The 22,701-nt window shown below is 38.5% G+C and overlaps 1 long non-coding RNA gene across 1 annotated transcript; it reads left to right on the top strand.

Moving 5' to 3' along the window:
* Nucleotides 1-12,615: 12,615 nt before the first annotated feature.
* Nucleotides 12,616-18,460, top strand: LOC139736292 (uncharacterized). The gene is made up of 3 exons (XR_011711252.1): nucleotides 12,616-12,681; nucleotides 13,619-13,686; nucleotides 18,279-18,460. It is a non-coding gene; the product is annotated as an uncharacterized lncRNA (long non-coding RNA).
* Nucleotides 18,461-22,701: the final 4,241 nt, after the last annotated feature.

Here is a 22,701-nt window from a genome sequence, read left to right as displayed (position 1 = left end):
ACGTCATGAAAAGGTTTGATGGAGGGAGGGATGAAATATAAATCAGAACAATCTGACTCTGAATTTGGGAAGTTTTTTTTTATTAGAATCGTCGGTTAATGTTTCGGTAATCATAGTCGGCATTAGCCTTATTTATCTCTAGATAATAAAACAAAATATGTTATTAATATAAACCCGTCAATGTAAGGTGACTATAACGAATTTTGGAAATCTGTATTTGCTTCACAAAGACAGATTACTTTTACACGTCATACGTTGTTTCAAACGCATGAACAATATTACACTCATTCTGCACAAATGTGACCGTAAGGCGGTATGTGCAAAACTCTCCTTTCGCTTATGTTGCTTGAGCAGTGATTCCGTGGTTTGTATGTCGAAATTCATCCAAAAACACGAATTTATGTTCCTTGTTTGGCTTCAGAATTCTATCGATGATCATTGTTTCTAATTTCTAGGATAAGCGTAGGTATAATTGATGTAAGAGCATATTCAATTTCGTGTTATGTTACAAGGTATTGTGTTTAAGTTAGGACATCGAGACTGATCATTACGTGGATTGGAATAAATCTGAAAATGTTGTAAAATTCCTGTGATACAATTTAATTCTGTTGTCAGCTGAGTAAGTTTCTAGTCTGCATATTACAAATGATATCAACGCCTTCCTTAAAAAAGTATGTAGACATTTATAAGGATTGTTCCTATCAAAATTGTTTATCGTACAATGCGGATGTGCTCATGTGCTTTGTGCAAAGGTTGTAGGCCCTTACTGAATGCGCTCCACACAGGAACCAGATAGAGCAGTTTTTGTGGTGGAACAAGGAAGTCGTGTTCGCATGTTTTGCCAAGTACAGCCGTAGTACAAAACGTTGTTACATACACTAACATTGTTTCGGGCTCTGAAATACACAAAAACTTTGATCCGACATGTCGCTGAAATGTAAACGGGTAAAAACGACATAATAAGTAAGGTTGGATCTATGCAGTCTTGCAAAACGTGCTTGTGCGGGGTAACATTAGTCAACCTGAGTTGAAGGATTTGTAATTTTATTAACAAAATATAAAGAATATGTCGAATACAGATTCAAAAAAAGTTGTCTCAAATTTTAGAGAGTTCGTTAGATATGACATCATGGTGATCTTCTTGTGCTAGTTGGAAGGATAAGTCATTATTTTTATAGATTATTTCCCTCTTAAGCTGCTTACATGAACAATAATGTAAACCACAAATTAGGATCCATCCATAAGATTTAGATTCTATTTTGCTTTGCTTCTTGAGATAACCACTGAAGCTCAACCTTACAAAGGGCTGCTAAACGTTGAGGGTGTGCTCCCTAACACCCTAAAACTTTTTTTTTTAGTCTGTGAAAAAAACAAAAATATTCAACATAATCCAGAATAACAAATGAGAGGGGGAATCACAACACCAATTCTTTTCCATATTGAAAGGTTAAAGAGGAATACTAAAGAAATAGAATTATATATGAAGTGAAAGAGTGGGACACATAGAACAATTTGTCGTTTACATCGTTTAAAATGGCCTTTTTGAAGTGGAGTTAGAGGATTTTGAAAATTTACACCTGTCACCCCCTGAAATCTAGGTCACAGCGTAAATTTCGAGGCTTTACCGATGACGTCACGGGATGAAAGGAATCGCGCAATGACTCGAGCGCCGCAGGCCCCCGCGCGCATAATGCATGCATTGTATCATACAAATTGTTGTAGATAGTATTTGCATACAACGTTTAAAAGTTTGTTTTTCGATAATGCACGACATCGTACGTTAAGGCCATGCAGTGATGATCAGGATGATTTCTTGGTGGAATTTGAATGTGGGAGCGATGATGAACTGAGTGATACAGTACACACTAGTGATGATAACGATGATGAAACTAGTGATGATGACCCTGGTGAAGTTGGAGAGATAGATGTTGCTGACGAGCCGCACGGCGGGGCGCAGGAGGGAGACGCTACGGGCGAGCTAGCGGGGAAGGCCCAGGGCGGTCCGGTTGAAGCGGACGGACTTAGCGGAGATTGGCAGTACGAGCGCTTGCCACACGGCAGGCCAGGGGACAATGTTGGTGACGCAGGACCAATGCCAGGTAGACTTCAAAATTTAGATGGGTAGGCCGGCCTAGTCAAGACTTCGACTTAGCCGATGCCCGCGCATTGATTGCGTGATATCTAGCATTAGCGATCCACGTACGCCGAACGTTTCGCGAGTTTTTTTTTTTAATTATTATTTTCGCCAATTTCGCGAACCTGGTGCTTTTTGCGAATTTAAAAACACGAGAAAATATTAACTCTCTTTCCGTATATATTTCCCCTTCCGTGGTGTACTCCACAACCACGAATTTAAGCACTCGCGAAATTATTGGCAAGTCCCGATTCGCGAAAAAATAGACTCGCTAAATACATGTATATGGAGTACACAGCTGTAGTACTACCTAGGAACTGCCCATATAATACATTGTATGTACCAAAGAGGTACGAAGCTCAGGCTTCTCCGCTCTTTGATACACGGAGGCTACTGCACTGCGACCTACGTGGCCGGTGATGGGCGCATGCATGTGACTGATCGACTACGAAGCACCATCGTACAGGCACTAGGCCTGACAGCTGCTGTATTCGTGGCCTAAATAACACGTAACAGACTCTATTTAAATGAGGAAATGTGTGATTTCACAGGAGACTTGAAGTAGAAAACAATATTATTTCATTTTGTGTGACATTCTGTTAAAAAATGTCTTGGGATTTCGGGTATGAGCCTCGACATCACGCTCTCATCGAGAGCATACATAGGTAAGCTTAGGCTGTTGTGTGATACTTCCGGGTTTGCCTTTCATCCCATGACGTCATGGACACGCCCCCAAAATAACCACGGATCACCACCGATTGAGCATGATTCAGGATACAATTTTTCTGAGCAGCCGTTCTACAAAACGCAATTTTCTGTAATGGATGAATTAAAGGCCGCTGTGATTAACATGCTCTATGCTTGAAATGGGGGAATAATCCAACAAAATATGTATTTTCTTTAGTATTCTGCTTTAAGTTCTTAGATAACCATTTATATCGTGTGTTATATACTTTTTATTACATCAAGCTAAGTTTATCTCTAAATTGGTCAGATTCATGGGTTTATTCTCAAAGTTCTGCTGCAATATGTGATGTTCCTAAGAATAGCATGAATTAATGCAAACACCTTTTGTACGATGTTGCAGTAATCTCTTATAAAACGAGCACAGGATTTTTTTTTTAAATCAAGATGACATTTTTATGTCTCATGGCTCGCAGACAGTGCTAGTAATGTTTTATTCGCTTGTGTATGTAGCTTATAATAAAAAATGAAAACAACAACAACACCAACAAAGAAATAAACTGTTATAGTAAACCAAAAAATCATATACCAAGCTCTGATGAGATGATAGGGACGACAGAACCTGGCTGTATCTGATAAAACAAGAAGCATCATGGAAGTAGGTGTATTTTTAAGTGTGTGTGTGTGTGTGTGTGTATGTGTGTGTGTGTGTCTAGGAATACCGTGAATGTAGTTGACATTTTGTACATCAAGTTGGGAAGTTTCAAATTGTGATCCTCTCTCACAAAAATACTAGTTGTAAAAAGTATAATTATAAAACAAAAAGAAATGAAAAAAACATGTGGAATATACAATAATTCTAAAAATCTCTTTCTCAAGTCTGTAGTTTTTTTTAAAGCAAAGCTGACAGAATGTGTGAATGCTTTGCATGTTCAAGTTCGTAAATGTCTGTAATTACCACTCACAAGTCAATTACTGTGTAGTATGATTTGAGACGTTCAAACGTGCCAACGTGCATGTGCATTTGAGGCTACTCCTCATTATGTTTTAAGAGAGAGAGAGAGAGAGGGGGGGGAGTGGGAGAGAGAGACCAATCATGCAGTTAGGTCCTATCTCTATATCATTTGGTAAGGGTTCTGTCTGGCATATGTCTGGCGACATATTGAATACAATTATAATGATACGCACAGTCACCGAAGCACTTGTTCTATTGAGACTATTGAGGCAGCCCTGAGGCAGTTGGGATTCTAAAATGCACTTTGAACCTTGTACGTTATGAACGTGATGAATAAGGCGGAAGTTTACAGGTAGTACAGAACATTACGAAATGATCGTACACATAAGTGGTTCTGTAATAAAGATATATCTGAACTCGTCACTCCATACGTCTCTACAAGAAATCTTCGATCTGCCTCTCAGCACTTGCTTCAACTCAACACAAGAAGGACCAAGAGATACGATAAAAGGACTTTTGCTTATGCAGGTCCAGTCCTCTGGAACTCCCTTCCTCAGCCACTCCGATCCCAAGAAAACTCTGAACTGTTCCAAAAACAAATGAAAACTCACTTATTTCGTTTAGCGTGCAACGTTCAGTAACTTTTGCAGTAGTATAGTAGAATTAATATGATATGTGGTTTGCCAATTTCCAGTTGTAACTATGTTTCATTATGTATGTATGTATGTATGTATGTAAAGCGCTTTGAAAACCTATTTTGTGTTGAATCGCGCTATATAAGAGCATTATGTTATCAAAGACGCATATGCATCTGCTCTGGAATTAACATACCAACACAACACTTGATCAATTAATTTGAGGTCAAATTGAAGGTATTGAACACACACGAGGTCCTTTTCCTATAACAAGTGCATTTAGCAGGTAGGCTTTTATTCAGGTAGGCAAACTGGAAATTGTTAAACAATGTAACATAATAATGTTAGGTTGAGATTGGTATTAAAAGCAATGTTTATGTTATATCATTCTAAAGTGTGTTTTTTTTTTCAAAATGTTTGAAGATTACGGCGTGTGGTGTGATAAGATTACAGGTGAGAGTGCATCATTGGACATTTTTCGTTGTTGTTGTTGCTTCTTTTTCTTTTGTTGCTATGGATTATGTTCTCTTTGCTTTGGTGTTTTGTTGTTTTTCGTACTTCTGTTTTTTATTTCTTTTTACAGGGAATCGTTTTGCATCCTGATATTCTTGATGTTATAAATGTGCTAACTAGGCTGTTTAGAGCGAAGCAGACACAAGTATAATATATAGGGATGTTTAAAAAAGTGATATCAATATTGAACATTGCAGAAGGTAAGAACAGTTCAGTTGTCAGGTGATTGCACTATCAAGATAATAATCATTGAAAGTTGTAGCGATGTTTTACTTCGAATCTTTTTTACTTTACTTTACTGTGCTTTCATCACGGTGAACTATAAAAATCATGGAGAGGAATCAACGTCTCGCTTTCTTTGTCAGTCAGTGCTATTGTTGTGTTTCAAAGCAAACCCACGGAATCAAACAATTTAAACAGTGTTTGAATAGCTGCCATTGCCATTTCACTTCAATACATAAGCTCTAGATTACCTTCGAAATAATGCTTGTAGGGAACGTATAGGTTCCGTTGAGACGTAACATCAGGTCCCCATTTCATAAAGAGTTTATTTGATGACAACTCTTTGCTGGAATGACTATTGTCATGGTAACGACAAGAATACAGCTTCCTGATTGGTTGTTTGCTGTGGAAAGTGGTCATTCCACCAAGAGTTGTCATCCGAACATCTTTTATGAAATGGGGCCCAGGTTTCTAACATTTTGGGGTGAGATAATGACAAACCTTTTATGAAATAAGAAAGAGCATGCGATTCTAAGAGGAATTTAAAGTTTATTTGATGAACATTGGTTTTGAAATGACCGAGATACGCAAAATAGAGCAATCCTAATAAAGTGTGGGACCCATATGTTATTATGATCGCTGTGTATTACTTTGTTTTTGGATGTCTCAGCTATTCGAAAACCAATTTTCAGCAAATTAACTTTGAATTCGTCTTAGAAAGGTATGCTCTGTACTATTTCATAAGTAGTTTCTTGGTTCTTCACAAAAAGTTAAATGCCTAATCCTCGCCTTCACCAATAATGTACTATCCATTTAACCTACCAAATTTTTGAAACTCAAGGAATCGGAAGGAAAAAAAGAAGAAAAGGCTGTAAACATTAGTTTCTTTGCTAAATTTCAGGCAAGGAGTTCAGGCGAATTGATGGTTTGCTTTTTTCATTTTAGATAGCTGAAGCTCACATATTATTAAATGTACTTGCAAAAGCCATCATTGAAAAGGACTTTTTCTTTATTTCCTATCGTCTAGCCTCTATGGTAACCACCACCCCCAAATTCCAGGTATGGACAAGGGAAGACACCCGACTTCCATGTCACTTCAAAGAGGAGCCACTCGCTGCGATCTGGGTCAAGGAGAACAGCTCACATCAGCATTTACAGATGAGGAAGGCATCATACTTCGATGGGAATCTTGTAAGCAAGGACGAACGCTTCGAAATGAACAGGAATTTTAGTCTCGTCATCACCGACTTGCAAATGGCAGATGAGGGTCGCTACCACTGCCAAATTCTGCAGGAGAATTTTGAGGTTTTCTCGAATTCCACCTTCCTGACAGTTACAGGTGAGTAAAAAAAATGGCATCATGTCGTAATCATGAGGGGTTGGTGGAAAAGAGATTTTACATATGATTGTCATGAGTGAAATAATTTCAGAATGTTTAGTGGCTGTATTTTAGCTTGCAAAAAGCTGAAGACAATGACATTTCGTTCAGTTTGGCGAATGATCAGTCGTTCATCTAACTAGGAATAGTTCTGAGGTAGGATATCAATTTTCGATTTTAAATCGGCCTCTCTTCACAGCCTTCAGATGCAAGCAATGAAGGTAAAATGCTCCCTTTAAAACGATATTAACCAAGAGACAAAGGGACAGGACAAGATAAAAAATACAATTTCTCAAACGTACTCTAATAGAAAAACCGAATCTCTCGATAGTATTTTTAAACAAACAAACAAAAAATTATTGGGAGAGCTGTTAAGTAAATACGCAGATTTGTTAAAAGGTTTGTACTAGAAGACTCTACATGATTATCCAAGTGAGGGTTTTGCAAAATTCTTACGGGGTTTTCCTCAGGAATGAAAAAAAAAAACTTGAGTAACCATGGATTTTACTCTGTTCAATACATACAAAGCTTGGATGATGAGTTTCTCGATGTAAACATAACATTTTGCAGTATTTGTGTAGCACGGCAAAAGAAACTAAATGAAGATGCAATATTACTTATTTCGTTCTTTACATTACCCTTTACAAATAACAGCAAGACAACATGACTATTCTGGTCTCATCATTGGACTAGTCATCGGTGTTACTGTTGCCCTTGTCACGCTGTTTTGCCTTGTTGGAAAGATCCTTCAAAAGTACTATCCGGACTGCCTACCTGCGAAAGGTATTGATGATTAACATTTATTGACAACAAATACCGAGAAGAATAACGATATAATTATCAAACAAATCAGTTCCTTCGAATTATTTTAGGCATGATTATTCTGAAACAAATTGTTCTGCATAAGTGTTTTCTCACAATTTCAACATGAATATGTGTGATTTAAAATCAATAGGCAATGCACTATAGTGTACACGATAAGCATGAATACGTCATCAGACTTTCTACTTTTGTAACATCGCGAAAGTGGATTCTCGCACATATAATTATGTGCAGCACTGTCAGATAGGCCCCCTCTATAGAGTCAACACGTAATCCGTACTCCCCACTTCAAAATTAAACACACACACACATAAACACACACCAAACGTTTTCTTATATCCTACACGTTTTTATTTCCTTAGAAAGTAACATTGGGAAAGTGAATTCTTGCACGTATGCAGAAAGCCCCTCTAGAGTCAATATTCAACAAACCGTGCTCCAAAAAAGAAAATGAACACAATCTAATTCATGGAAATGTTTCAACTTTGTTTTACAGGATGTAGCTGGAATCCCTGCTGGCGGAGACCACCCAAACCAGATCCGGCTGACGTGGAAGCAGAGTTGTGTATGAGAAAAGTTAACTTAACATACAATTTGTGTCCAGAGGGTGATGGGGCACTACAGTTTCCAATATGATGCACGCCTTATCATGACGCTGAAAGATTTTAGTACATTTCTTTATTTCTCTTTTTGTATACAATATACAAAAACACGCTAACACACCGACACAAACACACACACACACACACACAAACACGAATTCTTGCTTGGGGGAATACATATTCGACATTGTTAGATAAACTTTTTCTTCTGCAAAAGATGGCGCTCAGAATCGTTTTTAACCTTCATATCCGAGCACATATTGACAAGCTTTTCCTTGAGCACAAAATTCTGAAAATAAAAGAGTTGTATTTGTTTCAACTTGGTCAATTTATGTTTAATTACAACTGCAATCATCTACCCAAAATATTTTATTCTTTATTTCACCGTAACAGCCACGTACATAACTATCCCACTAGACAATCTAAAGAATTTCATCTTCCCTTAGTTAGAACTGTACAAACTCAAAATACATTTGTTTATACCGGACCGAGATTTTGGAATATCTTAGATAATGATCTAAAAGAATCTGTGAAGTTAATTACATTTAGGTATAAACTCAAAAAATATTTGTTTTCTAAATATACCAGTTAATTCTGTTCAATGAAAAAACCCGTCATGTTTCACTTTTCCTTGAGATTTTGTAGTGTGTCCACAGACCTTTTCCATCCCTCTCCTTTTCCTTCTCTATTCTTCCCTGCTCCTTTTTCCTCGTTCTTCGTTGTCCAGTATCTGTCTGAGTGCATTTCCTCAAATTCTGTTGTTTCTGTGTATTGTGTTATTGTTGTTGTTGTCGTCGTTATGTTTTTTTTTGTGGCCGATTGCATATCTTCCTTTCAGTTCAATTTTCCTGGCACACCTGGCCCCATAGTGTCTGTGCCACAAATGTGATATGTTATATAGTTTATACGTTTGCATCCTAAAATCCTAGTAAGTATTGTTCATAGTATCAACATCATTATATCAATGAGTAAAATGTACAATAGTATATAGAAGAATTTAAAATGAATATGTCTTATTGGTATAACAAATTGGTGCTGTTGTTGTTTTGTTCCAGTGTTCCACGTTTTACAAGCGTGGCTTTTTTAGTGGAACACTGTTTTCCATCATTGTGATTATTTACTATTTTTGTTGCCATGACAAAGTGCATTGTTTCTTTTTTTACGACATCATTCGTGTATAATTTATATTGTATTAAAAAAAAAATCCTTTATCGGACGAGTGTAAGAGAAATGAAAAAAAAAATTGTATCACTTTGGATTATGTCAACTTTTTCTTTTCTTTTCTTTGTGATGATGGAAATAAATAAACTATTGCAAAAAAACCCACATAATATGTGTGTGTGTATATATATATATATATATATATATATATACATGTATACATATATATATATATATATATATATATATATATTATATCATGTGTGTATATAAGTATTCTCACATTTCTTCATTTGTTCATCTGTTCATTATTTCTGAATGATAGGCTGGTGATCATAATAGCTTACCTCAGGTTACCTGAATCTTGTGAAATGATATCCAATCACTGTTATTTCAGTACATTGTCAGAATGATGATGATTAACTGTATACTTTCATCCAGATTATATACTTAAAGGGGATGGCTAGTAACTGATCAGTGGGAATCAGTGGGAATGCTGAGGGATGATTGTTCCAATCCTTGTGGGATTCATTTAAGAGTACATTATATATCTATTCTTGTGTGAAAATTATTTGCTTCAGAATGGTCTCATATTCAAGTAATGTGCAGTTTAATGTTTCCAGGTAAGCATCCCTGGTCAGTGACGGGGCTTAATCTGCACATTACTTGAATATGAGACCGTTCTGAAGCAAATAATTTTCACACAACAGTAGATATATAATGTACTCTTAAATGAATCCCACAAGGATTGGAACAATCATCCCTCAGCATTCCCACTGATTCCCACCGATCGGTTACTAGCCATCCCCTTTAAAGGGATACAACATAAAAATCTACAACAGAATCAAGGAAAAATTGTCTATGAAAAGCATTTTAAGATATGTTGAGAGGAAGGAATGTTTCTGGGTTTACATGAACTGGAATTGTGTTTCTTACTTTGTTAATTTTTCAGCTTAAATGCACTTTCAGGATCAAGGGAAACATTCAATTTGAAAATGAAATGTGAGAAGTCAACGAAAATCGTAACTGCACGATAAGTGCAAAACGATTTCGTAGTGCGTCATTGACCCTAACGATCTGCAAATAATTGACAGTATTTAGACTTGAATATTATTCATTATGATTTCCTTTTTTGCTCATAGTGAACAGTTTGCGTAAACAACGAGACGAGCTTCGGCAGAAAATCAGGGGATACCAACCAGGAAAGGCACGGTATGATAAGCGTTTCGATGCTCCATCGAAGGTGAACATCAGCTTCTTCGGTGAAATTGCTGCTGGCAAATCATGTCTCATCAATTCGCTCAACTTTGCCCTGAATGGTAATTGATTGTTAATGGTTTGTTAATCGAATTTTTTCACACTTTGAAAAACAACGGGAGCGCAATATTCTTTTTTTTTTTCATTTCACGTCATGTACGCTCATCTTGATGAGTTTTATACATGGATGTCGTACAGCAAAACTGTATTGGCATTTTTCGCTTGTGCATGGTGATCATCTATAAAACTTAGGGTAATATCACAGACTATCATATTTTCATTGAAAAATTCATATTCTGTCCCAGCATCCGTTTCAAAAGTAATCAGTTCTTGGGGACATTTCAAAAGCGTTTTGTCCGACAAACTTGTGGGACAAATTTGCTCTCATCCAGTCAGATGCAAGGATTTCAGTAGCGTATAACAGTTTGTCAGAAAAAAAGATAAAACCCTTCATGAAATGGCCCCTGCTCTCCCGTGTACAACAAAAGGCACAAAAAACCCAGTAAATAGTAAAAGGATGACAGTACATCGAATTATTGATTATTTTGATAGGCAAAATACTGCCACGTTAAATATAACCTTTTTTTTTTTCATCTCATTCCCCAATCCCCCCCCCCAAAAAAATGATAATAATAATCCATCGGTATAGCTGTGGTGTGCGCAGTTTATTTATTTCTTCTTACATCGTATGTGCTCTTGTGTAGGATTTTGGGTTAGTAGATAAGATCATAAAGCAATCTTAAACGTTAACCGATGCGGCATAATTCACTCCGTTACATATAAGATGCAACTACGAACAGAAATATTACATTACGTGTTATAAGTAATAAATATTAAAATTGTAATTATGCTATTATTACATTTATTTTCCTTGAGATACACTTTGCCTCGTTAAAAAAAAAACATAGAAAGAAAGGAAACACTCGGTAACTAGGACACTTTTACACCAGTCAGATATTTCTTGTACAACATCCAATACTCCTTTTCTTGTTTTCTTTGCCGGGCTGCAAGGAAGTGAACACGTTATTGGCTAGTGAGACATGAAGGCAAATAAATTTAATATACTCAACCACACCAACAGAATACAGTCTTCCTTATTTGCAACTAAGTCGCAATACAAGATGGTAGTTCAATCAGACGAACAACTTACCGACTCAGACTCATATCAACTTACCCTCTTTGTGTGTATGCCAACTGTAAGCTAGACTTCAAAGTCATGGTGGTTAAAAAGATGGAGACAAAAAGCGAGAAAGAAAGGTAAAGGGCGATCTCTCTTCCTCTTACTGAATGTACTATATCATGAGCCTTCTGTGTCCCTTTATCCACTAACAGGGAATTATTCCACCGTGACTAAGGAAGGAATAGAAGAAGATGGGGGAAGGAAGACCCGGCGCCGCTTCCATCACATATTAGCCGAGAGAATCGACTTGATTGACACATGTGGTATACAGGATTTCTCATCTGACACTTTGGAACGCCTAAAGGAGGAGTGCAGTAAGTACACAACTTGAAAATAAAATAATTATTCTTGAAGGCACAACTTCAATCAAAAAACAAACAAAAGCCCTGCGGTACGTATTCCTTAAATAAATATAATCGTTACCTTTAAATACTATAGTCAGTGAAATATTGTACTATAGCAACTTAATCAACAAAGGATTGTGTCAACTATTGGAATTTCACTTTACGTCTACCCCATTTTCCCCATTCCCTTTTGTATCTGATTTAGTTACCTCAATTCTACCAATGTCTGTTAATAGTGCAGCTTTATGGTACTGTGCCACAGTTTCCCCGCAAGAATGTATTATCTGTTTTTGTATGCCGTCCGAATCCCACGATTTTTTTTTCTTTATTTTGGCCACATGGAGTCTCCGTTGCAAGTCCCCCCCCCCCTTTATTTAGAATTTACGGACGCTCTACATGTGTGTGTGTGTTGTTGTTTTTTTTTTTCGTTTAAATCTTTCTGCATTTATTTGTTTCATTATACACTGTAGCTTCAACAGAACAATATTTTTGTAATATTCTACACAGGTAGTGGAATAAAGATTGTCCACTAGGTACATCATGCATATTACTTATATTTCATTTCAGGAGATTTTCCACAATTGTCATGACAACGATTTAGTTTGCGACATCATTATTGCTGTCTATAAGATAGTCAAGGTACAGTCCTGCCATCAAATAGGATTAGGTCTACTTACTTTATCTCTGTATTTTCCTTTTTTTCCAGATGGAATATTCCGTGTAAATCATCTGGAAGTTGGCGTCAAAAGAAAAGAAGAAGAATGTCACTGTGCTGTGTTTGTCTATCATCGAAAGTAAGAAGTTTCCTTCTTTATAATACCGGGTTAATACATCATTTTACATTAATTAATAACTTAATATGTTTAAGTTTACTGTAACAACGTAATAAAGCACTTGGACTTGGGAAGGGGTTCTGTTGTGAGAGGATGTCAATGCAGTTCTTAACATTACTAGTGGTTACAGATAGTAGTTTCATGATTAATAATCACATTTGATTGTGAGGTGACCTGGATACCTAAAATGACATCGCCTCGCACGACGTCACTTAATCTGACACAATTTGTCACCATTTTACTGTTTATTTGTTTTCTGCGACATTGTTTTGAATATATCTCTCCCGGGAGATATTATCTTTGTGGAAGAAAGTCTTGTATGCCTTTGTGTTGTCAGGTCAGTTAGAATAATTTGTATCATACGATGATTATTGGAATATAACAGAAACAAGACTCCAAAATAAAATGCAGACGTTGCACGATACTTTCTCCATGAATGACGGGCTACTTTGTCAATGTCCCTATGCTTTTCTTCCTTTGCATAACATAGAGACTTAACATACGACTTGGTTTTGTTACAATGACATCTTCTCATAATGAAGACCATTTGACAGCGTCCGCATAATATTTGATTTTTGTTGACTAAATTAACCATCATAATAATTCATATCATAATAATGATAAAAACGAGTGCAAGACCATTGCAAGCTTAAAGAGATAAAGACAAAAAAATCATTATCATATACGTATTGTAATAAACGGTTTGAGGAAAAGTGGGTCCTAAATGCTACCATTGGTATCAAAGATCTGTGGCAGCAAAGTAAGGTGTGAGAAACAGCATGTACTAATGCGTGGAAACTGTAGGGGCTGTAAGTTCAGTGATGTCATGTGTTTATCACAAGACACAACTTGCGCTGAGCATCTAGCAAATGTACAATAATATTTTTGATACTTCCAGACCAGACATTGGAGAAGATTGAAGAACGTTCATTAAAAAGTTCTGCAACATGGTAAAGCAACATCTCGGTATGTACTTATACGCAGAGTCTCTTACATCTTTAGTCATAAGGTCTTTCACATTATTTAGTAGCTGTTAACGTAAAAGTAAAAAAAAAATGGAACCAAAGAGATGACATCTGCTCTCTTCACAGAATCAGACATAATAGATTGGCTTTAGATATGAAAATATATCCTGATTTTTACCCCCCCCAAAAAAAAATACTATTATTCACACATAATTGCAAAGGAAATTTATCAGTTGCACATTACTTTCGACGTATACACATTCCAATTTAAATTAACCAAATGAATTAAGTCAATATTAATAAAAAATCAAGAATGGAGAAAGATATAATGGTGTATAAAATCACAATGAACAAATGAAGTGAATACGTTATTGGATGCAAAATGATGTCACTGAGACAAACATAAGAGCACTGAAATGCACATGTACACAAGATTCAAGGGGCTACCGGCTTGGTTTTTCTAGAGAGGTGTTCATTTGACTGACTGAATGCGCATAATTCATGTAACGCAGTCACCATGACAATGGAGATAGCAAAAAAGAAATACAAAGGATATTTTGATATACACTTTGAGTTGTAAAATTCCATTGTTTTTCAGAACACTATAGGAACTACATTGGTGAAATCCTTCTTTGTGAATTAATTACACACGTATTGATTGAACTTTCTCTTTCTTTACAGTACAGTTATGCATGTCTTACAAAATAGAATTAATCTGTGACCACCCTCTGACAAGCTTCCTCCTCTTTTATAGTCGACAGTGACACTTTCTATTAGTTCTTTTGAGGGTCTTATCCTTTGTTACAAAGGGGTAACAAGATATTGGTCGCATAGAGGCAGGGGCGTCACCAGCTTTTTTTCAAGGGGGTGCGTTTTGAGACTAAATGTTTACGAGATTTTTTGGACAGACATTTGGAATATAGGAAGCTCTCAATTGAAGCTCTCAATCCCTAGACTTTTACTGTTTTTTTTTTTTTTTTGAGGGAAACCAAGCGGGGAAGGGGCACCGGCGTAGCTAGGATTTCATCTTGGGGGGGGGGGGGGGGGGGGGTTAGTATGCGAGGGAGCGAGCAAGGGTAGGGGGAGGGTGTGGAAGTGCCGGAGGGGGTTGTACCCCCTATAAATGGATTATGGAATGACGGTGTGAAACGACAAATCACTGGCAGCGATATCAGGAGAATGGCATAACGACTACATGCGAGCGAGGGGAGCGAGCGAGCTTGAAAATTTTGACATTTTACAGTCCAAAAACTGCCGTTTTATAGCCATATTTTATTACTTTGTAAATTAAGGGGGGGGGGCGCACCGGGTGCAACTGCTGGCAATTACTGGCAGCAACATCAGGTGAATGGCATAATAATTAAATGCGAGCGAGCGAAGAGAGCGAGCTTGAATAATTTGACATTTTACAGTCCAAAAACTGCCATTTGGAGCCATACTTTTTCGCTTTGGAAATAAAGGAGGGGTGGGGGCGCAACGGGCGCAACTGCCGGTAATTACTGGTAGTAACATCAGGAGAATTGCATGACAATTAAATGCGAGCGAGCGAGCGAGCGAGCTTGAAATTTTTGACATTTTACAGTCCAAAAACTGCCATTTGTAGCCATATTTATTTGCTTTGGAAATTAAGGGGGCACACTGGGCGCAACTGCTGGCAATTACTGGCAGCAACATCAGGTGAATGGCATAGCAATTAAATGCGAGCGAGCGAAGAGAGCGAGCTTGAAAACTTTGACATTTTACAGTCCAAAAACTGCCATTTGGAGCCATATTTTTTAGCTTTGGAAATAAAGGAGGGGAGGGGGGCGCAACGGGCGCAACTGCCGGTAATTACTAGCAGAAACATCAGGAGAATTGCATAACAATTAAATGCCAGCGAACGAGCGAGCGAGCTTGACAATTTTGACATTTTACAGTCCAAAAACTGCCATTTGTAGCCATATCTTTTTGCTTTGGAAATTAAGGGGGGCACACCGGGTGCAACTGCTGGCAATTACTGGCAGCAACATCAGGTGAATGGCATAACAATTAAATGCGAGCGAGCGAAGAGAGCGAGCTTGAAAATTTTGACATTTTACAGTCCAAAAACTGCCATTTGGAGCCATATTTTTTCGCTTTGGAAATAAAGGAGGGGGGGGGGGGGGGGCGCACCGGGCACAACTGCCGGCAATTACTGGCAGCAGCATCAGGTGAATGGCATAACAATTAAATGCGAGCGAGCGAAGAGAGCGAGCTTGAAAATTTTGACATTTTACAGTCCAAAAACTGCCATTTGGAGCCATATTTTTCGCTTTGGAAGTAAGGGGGGGGGGGCGCACCGGGCGCAACTGCCGGCAATTACTGGCAGTAACATCAGGAGAATTGCATAACAATTAAATGCGATCGAGCGAGCGAGCGAGCTTGAAAATTTTGACATTTTACAGTAAAAAACAAACTGCCGTTTGTATAGCTATATTTCTACGCTTTAGAATCTAAGGGGGCGCATCGGGCGCAACTGCTGGCAGCAATATCAGGAGAGCATAATGATTACATTCGAGCGAGCGGAACGAGCGAGCTTGAAAATTTTACATTTTACAGTCCAAAAACTGCCGCTCTTAGCCATATTTTTTCGCTTTGGAAATTAAGGGGGAGGGGCACCGGGCGGAACTGCTGCAATTACTGGCAGCAACATCAGGTGTATTGCATAACAACTAATGCGAGCGAGCGAAGAGAGCGAGCTTGAAAATCTTACATTTTACAGTCCAAAAACTGCCGTTCTTAGCAATATTTTTTCGCTTTGGAAATTAAGGGGGGCGCACCGGGCGCAACTGCAGGCAATTACTGGCAGCAACATCAGAAGAATGGCATAAAGATTAAATGCGAGCGAATGGAGCGAGCGTGCTTGAAAATTTTGACATCATCTTTTACAGTCCCCAAACTGCCGTTTGTATAGCTATATTTTTCGCTTTGGAAATTAAGGGGGGGCGCACCAGGCGCAACTGCCGGCAATTACTGGCAGCAACTTCGGAGAATGGCATTACGACTAAATGCGAGGAGAGGAGCGAGCGAGCTTGAAAATTTTGACATTTTACTGTCCAAAAACTGCCGTTTGCAACTATTTTATTTTTTTTTTCGCTTTGGAAATTAAAGGGGGGGGGGGACGCCCGGTGCGCCCCTCCCCCTGGATCCGCCACTGGTAGTCCAGGGTGTGGGTTTATGTTCATGACTGGGGGAGGTATGACCAGCTAGGTGGCGTCGAAGTGACAAAGCGGGGAAAGGATGTCCAAAATCTGCACTTTAGAGCATCCCCTAAACTAATTGTGCGTGTTTGTTTGTGTGTGTGTATTATATACATGGAAAAGTTGGGAATTAGCCCAGGTCAAGTCTTTTTATTGGCAATGCAAGACATTTTTACATAGACTAGTATGTAAAGCAACACTGCAAAATGCAATGATCTAGCTTTGATAAAACGAAGCGTAAGGTACAAAGGTGTACATTCTACATCACATTGCGCAACATTGTAGCGACTCTTCGTTCGGATGTATTGAGTACACTGCGCACATCCTGCTTATATGCAGAATGCCAACCAGAAATCGTAATCTTTTGTCGGGTCCGGGCTTTTTGAACAATGTTTCACACTATATACCTATTTACTTATGGTTAAAAGAAATCATAGAAAAATATCTTATTTCTGGATCACCCTTTCATTCAAAAGCAGTTTACTAACACTTGAACTACTATTTCGGTATTTTTTTTTTTTTACCAGCGGATTAGGAGGGGGCGCACCCCCCCCCCTCCGTAGTTACGCCACTGCTTTTGGGTGAAATAATTGGACAGATTTCTTGATTCTAACAAAAAAGCAAGAAAATCTTTTCATCGCGGGAATTATGATTATGTGGGGTGGGGCAAATGGTGCGCTTGCCTTCCAATATCTTAATGGGGGCAACATTTTTGTTTTCTTTCAAAAGCAAGAAAATCTTCTCATTTCGGGAATTATTAGTTATGGGGGGGGGGCAAAACTAAAATATGCTTGCCCCTCTATTTTTTTTTTCTTTTTTTTAATGAGGCTAAGGCTCGCTCTTGGGCTGGCAATATGGATTGGTCAGAAGTAACGTACATAGACCCTACATACTTGTAAGTAGCACACGTACATGCAAACGTGTATAAGTGGTCCGTATCGTACGGATGTACAGTACGTCGATAAATAGTAAACACTGTAGAATACTAATAGATATGTATAAAATCAGTGCTGCCAGAACCAGGGGTGCGAATTGTTTTTGCCGACGATTTTCTTTTGTGTGTGTGTGTGTGTGTGTGTGTCCCTGGTGCAAAATATGAAAAAAAAATAGAAAAGAATAATTATTTTGCGTCCGGCGTTGAGGTCGCTCTCAGACTGTTTTTTTTTTCTTCTTTTTTTTAAGGATCTGAAGGGGGGTGCGTTCGCACCCAACGCACCCCCCCCCCCCCCGTGACGCCCATGAGAGGGAATAATCTGAGGATTGTATCCCACGTTGATATTTGGATGGAATATGTAATTTCGCACTTATCGGCTAGTATTAGATTGTGAAAGTATGCATTTTGTCTTTTCTACTTTTGTATCGTATTTCTTTTCAGGCACAAATTCACTGACTGTGCTAACCCACAAAGATGATATTGCCGATCCGAAGACTGTTCGAAATCAGATATCAAGGTTCAGAGGCAAGAAGAGAATCTGGATGTTTGATAACTACACCACTACGGATAATGAGGAGGACTTAGAAAAGGACGTGAAGTATCTGCAGTTTATATGGTCGGCCCTGCAGATTTGTGATGTGACTATCAAATACCGCCAGAAAGCGGGTGGCTAACTCGATCGTTATGGCTAAAAGTTAATTCACACAAAAGAGTGTGAGAATATTTTTCCATGACTTCTCATTTTCCATGTTGTTTATCATAGAGATTATTCCATGGTAATCCTCATTTAGTATTCACATCTGTTTGCTATAGCATCCAACTACAATGTATTGATTAAGTCATACGAAGAAAAGTATATTTTACCCTACCCATTGAAAAAAGAAAATCATGCTTAATATGTGTTCATGAGAATAGGTAAAGATAATTTTCAGCTATTATGTGTTTTCTCTGTCATTTCCAAACCGCTTTTTATCGTGAAATCTCTGACAGATGTCCACACAGTTGCATTTCTCTGAATCAGGGAAGAAAAATGAAACGAGACAGAATCATGTCGTACGGACATTTATCATCACAAAAATAAAAGTCAAGTCAAATCGCAAATTTTGCCTTAAAATGGGTGAATCAACAACAAGAAAGAAACTCGACACTGAAACATGTTGTCCCTCCATAAACACGAAATCATAATAGGAAAGGTTAAAGATATGAAGTTTTGGTACCTTTACAAAGTTTCCCTGAGATTGCCTTGTCTTAGTTTGTGTTTCAGGTTAAAGTACCTTTCATATAACCAACACAGTGAGACTTACACGCCCCAAAGTGCTCTCATATCTTAGTAATCATGCAATAATGGTTTCGGATATTATCGACGCTGTACAACGTCAATAAATACTAACGGCTCGTTCGAATCGTTCGAATCTTTATATAGCTCCCTCAACGATCATTCTGCGTGTAACTCGTGAGAACCGGATCGCCAGCACAGAACTTGTGTAGAGTTCTGTGACCGCCAGTTATCCGGGCAGTGCCGCAGCGCTAACACTCCTCTGAAGCTGTTTGTGCGATGCGGTAATGCGTGCATGCATGCGAGCGGTATGTACAGTGCCGACAATGCGTGATCACAGATTATGGTACATGAGGCGAGGATGTACGACTTGTGTGTACTAGGACTAGTAGTATGGTACACGAAGACGGGTTTGACATAGAGCAGCCATTGCAGGAGGGAAACAAAAACAAATACGAAGACCATAAACAGTGGTCAATCCTGCCGGAGGGGAAAAAAGACGAGTATAGCTGCGGCAACTTTGAGGCGATCAGATATGCATCAGTATACTTTGTATACTACTAGGCGCTGCGTTTTACTCACCACCGGCCACCCTGGTTAGATCGAGGCTCGTTATGCAGCGAAGCACGGATTATACATACAGATTGTACGCGCACACAACTTGACAACACTGCGGTGGTGAGAAGTGACTTGCTGTGCTGCCAAATAAGACAGTAGTTCCTACATGGTATTTTAATGTAGTTAGATATTTTTAATATTGTCTGAATTCATATGTTGGTAAACTCTCGTGATTTTAGAGGCTCCACCACAGTGCTAGACTATCACGCGGACTTGCTATGAGATAGATGACATCTACCTTGTAAGCAGCCTTAGCATGCCCTGTTCAGCAGTCGATCGTTTTACCAGGGAGGTGGTTTACCGGGGAGACGGGAACTCTCTATTCATTCAGTACTGTACATGAAGGAAGACATTACCTCAACCAGCTCCCAGCCCGACCAGATGCATGCATGAATGCAATACCCGCTCGCGCTGGTTTACGTTTGGAACAGCAATACACACACACACACACACACACACTCACATACACACACTCACATACACACACAGTACACACACACACACACACATACTCACAAGCACACTGACACCAGGGAGTGTTCCAGTCCACCTGTCTTGACACGGGTACAGAAATAGATCGAACGTTTATTGACCTTGAGTCGGGTCAGACTCACAAAAAAGAGGAAGAAGAAACCACGCCAGAGATGGAGTGATCAGATTGCAGGGAGAGAGAGAGAGAGAGAGAGAGGAAGAGGGAAAGACACATTTTCACAAACCTGCCTCGTTATGACGCAATCGTGGAGAACAGTGCCAGTAGCTCCATGATACAGTCGAGGATGGAATCAGAGCTTGAAGCTCCTTGATGGAATAAAGCCCATCCCATACTCACGACTATAGGACTGACAGAGTTTGGATCCTGAACAAGTCACAGCAGCTTCAGCATAAACGAGTTGTTTTTTGTTTTGTTTTGTTTTTTCAAATCCAAAGTCGGTCAGTCATAGTCGTGAGTCGTATTCCAATAGTGTGCGGCGGGCTTAGGATATGTAGGTCACTCTTTGGCCTTTAGTTCGGCCTGCACTAATTTATTCATTTATTTATTTTTTTTTTTTTTTGTATTTCAAAGTTACGTTGGTGTTTTCATTATGCAGATGGTGCATTATAGTAGGCCTATGATAAGTGGCCTATTGGCCCCAAAACATGATTTTAGACTGAAAATAATCCGAGTTACGTGTTTTTTTTTATTTTATTTTTTTTACATACAGATTATATTCAGATTGACAGTGTAAATCATTAATCGATTAATTTTCAAGGAAAATGGACTTACCGGATTATTTTTTTCTTTCGAACACGCTCTTCTTCCTTCAGAGAAACACAAAACCTCCACATTCAACTCCAAAGGGAGGAAAATCAAGCTGCGCATACCGAGGTTGAGGTAACATAAGTAAATCCAAGTTCTGTGAGTTTCAGAGGAATATCGCAAGATCTTGTGGGTGGTATACTAGTACTTTAGTAAGCTTCAGTTTGATTGTAATTATGAACTACCTATTTACGACGCCAGTGTAGCCACGGGTATGAGCATGTCGCTGTAATAATATTGTGCGACACAACAGAAGCCTGCAACATTGTGTGCGACATCCTCGAGAATTGGCGACATGCATGTTCTAACTATATAAGTGTTATCAAATTTGTGAAAAACACGTGTAAAACTTGTGGGACGACAAACTCATATGTTGGCTGAACTCTATTTCATTTTTTTTTAAAGAATATTTTATTCTCCATCAATGGTATTTCGTTTATGCATCGATACAAGGTACTCCATCATCTCTTTATTGTTTTAGGGGGTTTCGTGTTGACAAAGTCGAGTATTTGGCTGCAAAAATTGCGGTGAGCTACCTGTGGTGTATGGCTGGTGCGTGTTCCACGTGTTTATAGGGCATAGTGAAAATTCAAGGAAAAAAAACCTACAACCCAAACGAATTGAAACAGAACGCGTAGTGGTACGGGGAAAAGACACTGCGTGCGAACATCTTCTTTAAAAAAAAAATAAAAAAATGTCGCTACGGCGACAGGTGTATGCCTCCGCAATAATGCAGGTCTATAGTACAATGTCTTGACCATGTGTGATGACAGTTTCACACAATTGGCAAGATATTAAAATGACAGGTTTGCCACAAATGTGCTGAATGTTCACTTTCCTAGAACTATCAATTGGATGAATGATTAAAACGTCAGAGTGCAGGTATTTGGGGGAACTGATGATTTTTACTGGACTTTTGACCCTTTTATAAGTTTATGCATTGAGTAATTTTCAAGGTATTGAGAAAAAATATAAATTCAGTATCAAATGGTAAAATAGTATTATCTAAACCTGGCCTTTGACCTTTGACCTCACAGTTCCAAAGAGAATCACTGTTAGGTAGAACATGCATAAATATGTAAGTTTCATGATAATACCTTGAGTTACTTTTGAGATATGGAGGAAGAAGTGCAATTTAGCACTTTCACTTGACCTTTGACCTTTTGGCACGAAACTTCCCGCAGAATATATATTGGGTTATACATGCATACATCAAGTTAAAAAAATCCTTCAGGCATTGCATAAATATAAGAAAAGTAGTGATATTTTGAGGAGTTGACCTTGAACTTTGACCCCTGACCTTTGACCCATGACCCCCAACTTCCCTAGATAATCACTGCCCATCGGTTCATATATATACTAAGTTCCATGAAGATACCTTGAACCATTAGCGAGATATGGAGAAAAACATGAAATTTCAACCTTTTTTCACAAAATAACCTGTGACCTTTGACCTTTGACCTTTGACCCCGTGACCCTAAAATCCAAACAAAGTATTATCCCCCAGGATATACCCTCATACCAAGTTTGATGCAAAACCACCTCATGGTTCTTGAGATATTGACAAAAACAAAACGGGACGGACGTACGGACGGACGTACGGACGGACGGACGCCCCGAAAACAATGCCTCCGGCCACTTCGTTGGCGGAGAAAAGAGAAAAGAGCAAAATC

The sequence above is a fragment of the Diadema antillarum genome, unplaced genomic scaffold, assembly GCF_040938485.1.
Source record: "Diadema antillarum isolate AM-2024a unplaced genomic scaffold, OU_Dant_1.0 seq00000635_RagTag, whole genome shotgun sequence".
NCBI classification, from domain to species: domain Eukaryota; kingdom Metazoa; phylum Echinodermata; class Echinoidea; order Diadematoida; family Diadematidae; genus Diadema; species Diadema antillarum.
The sequence above is the reverse complement of the archived record's forward strand: the minus strand, read 5'-3'. Positions and strand labels throughout refer to the sequence as shown.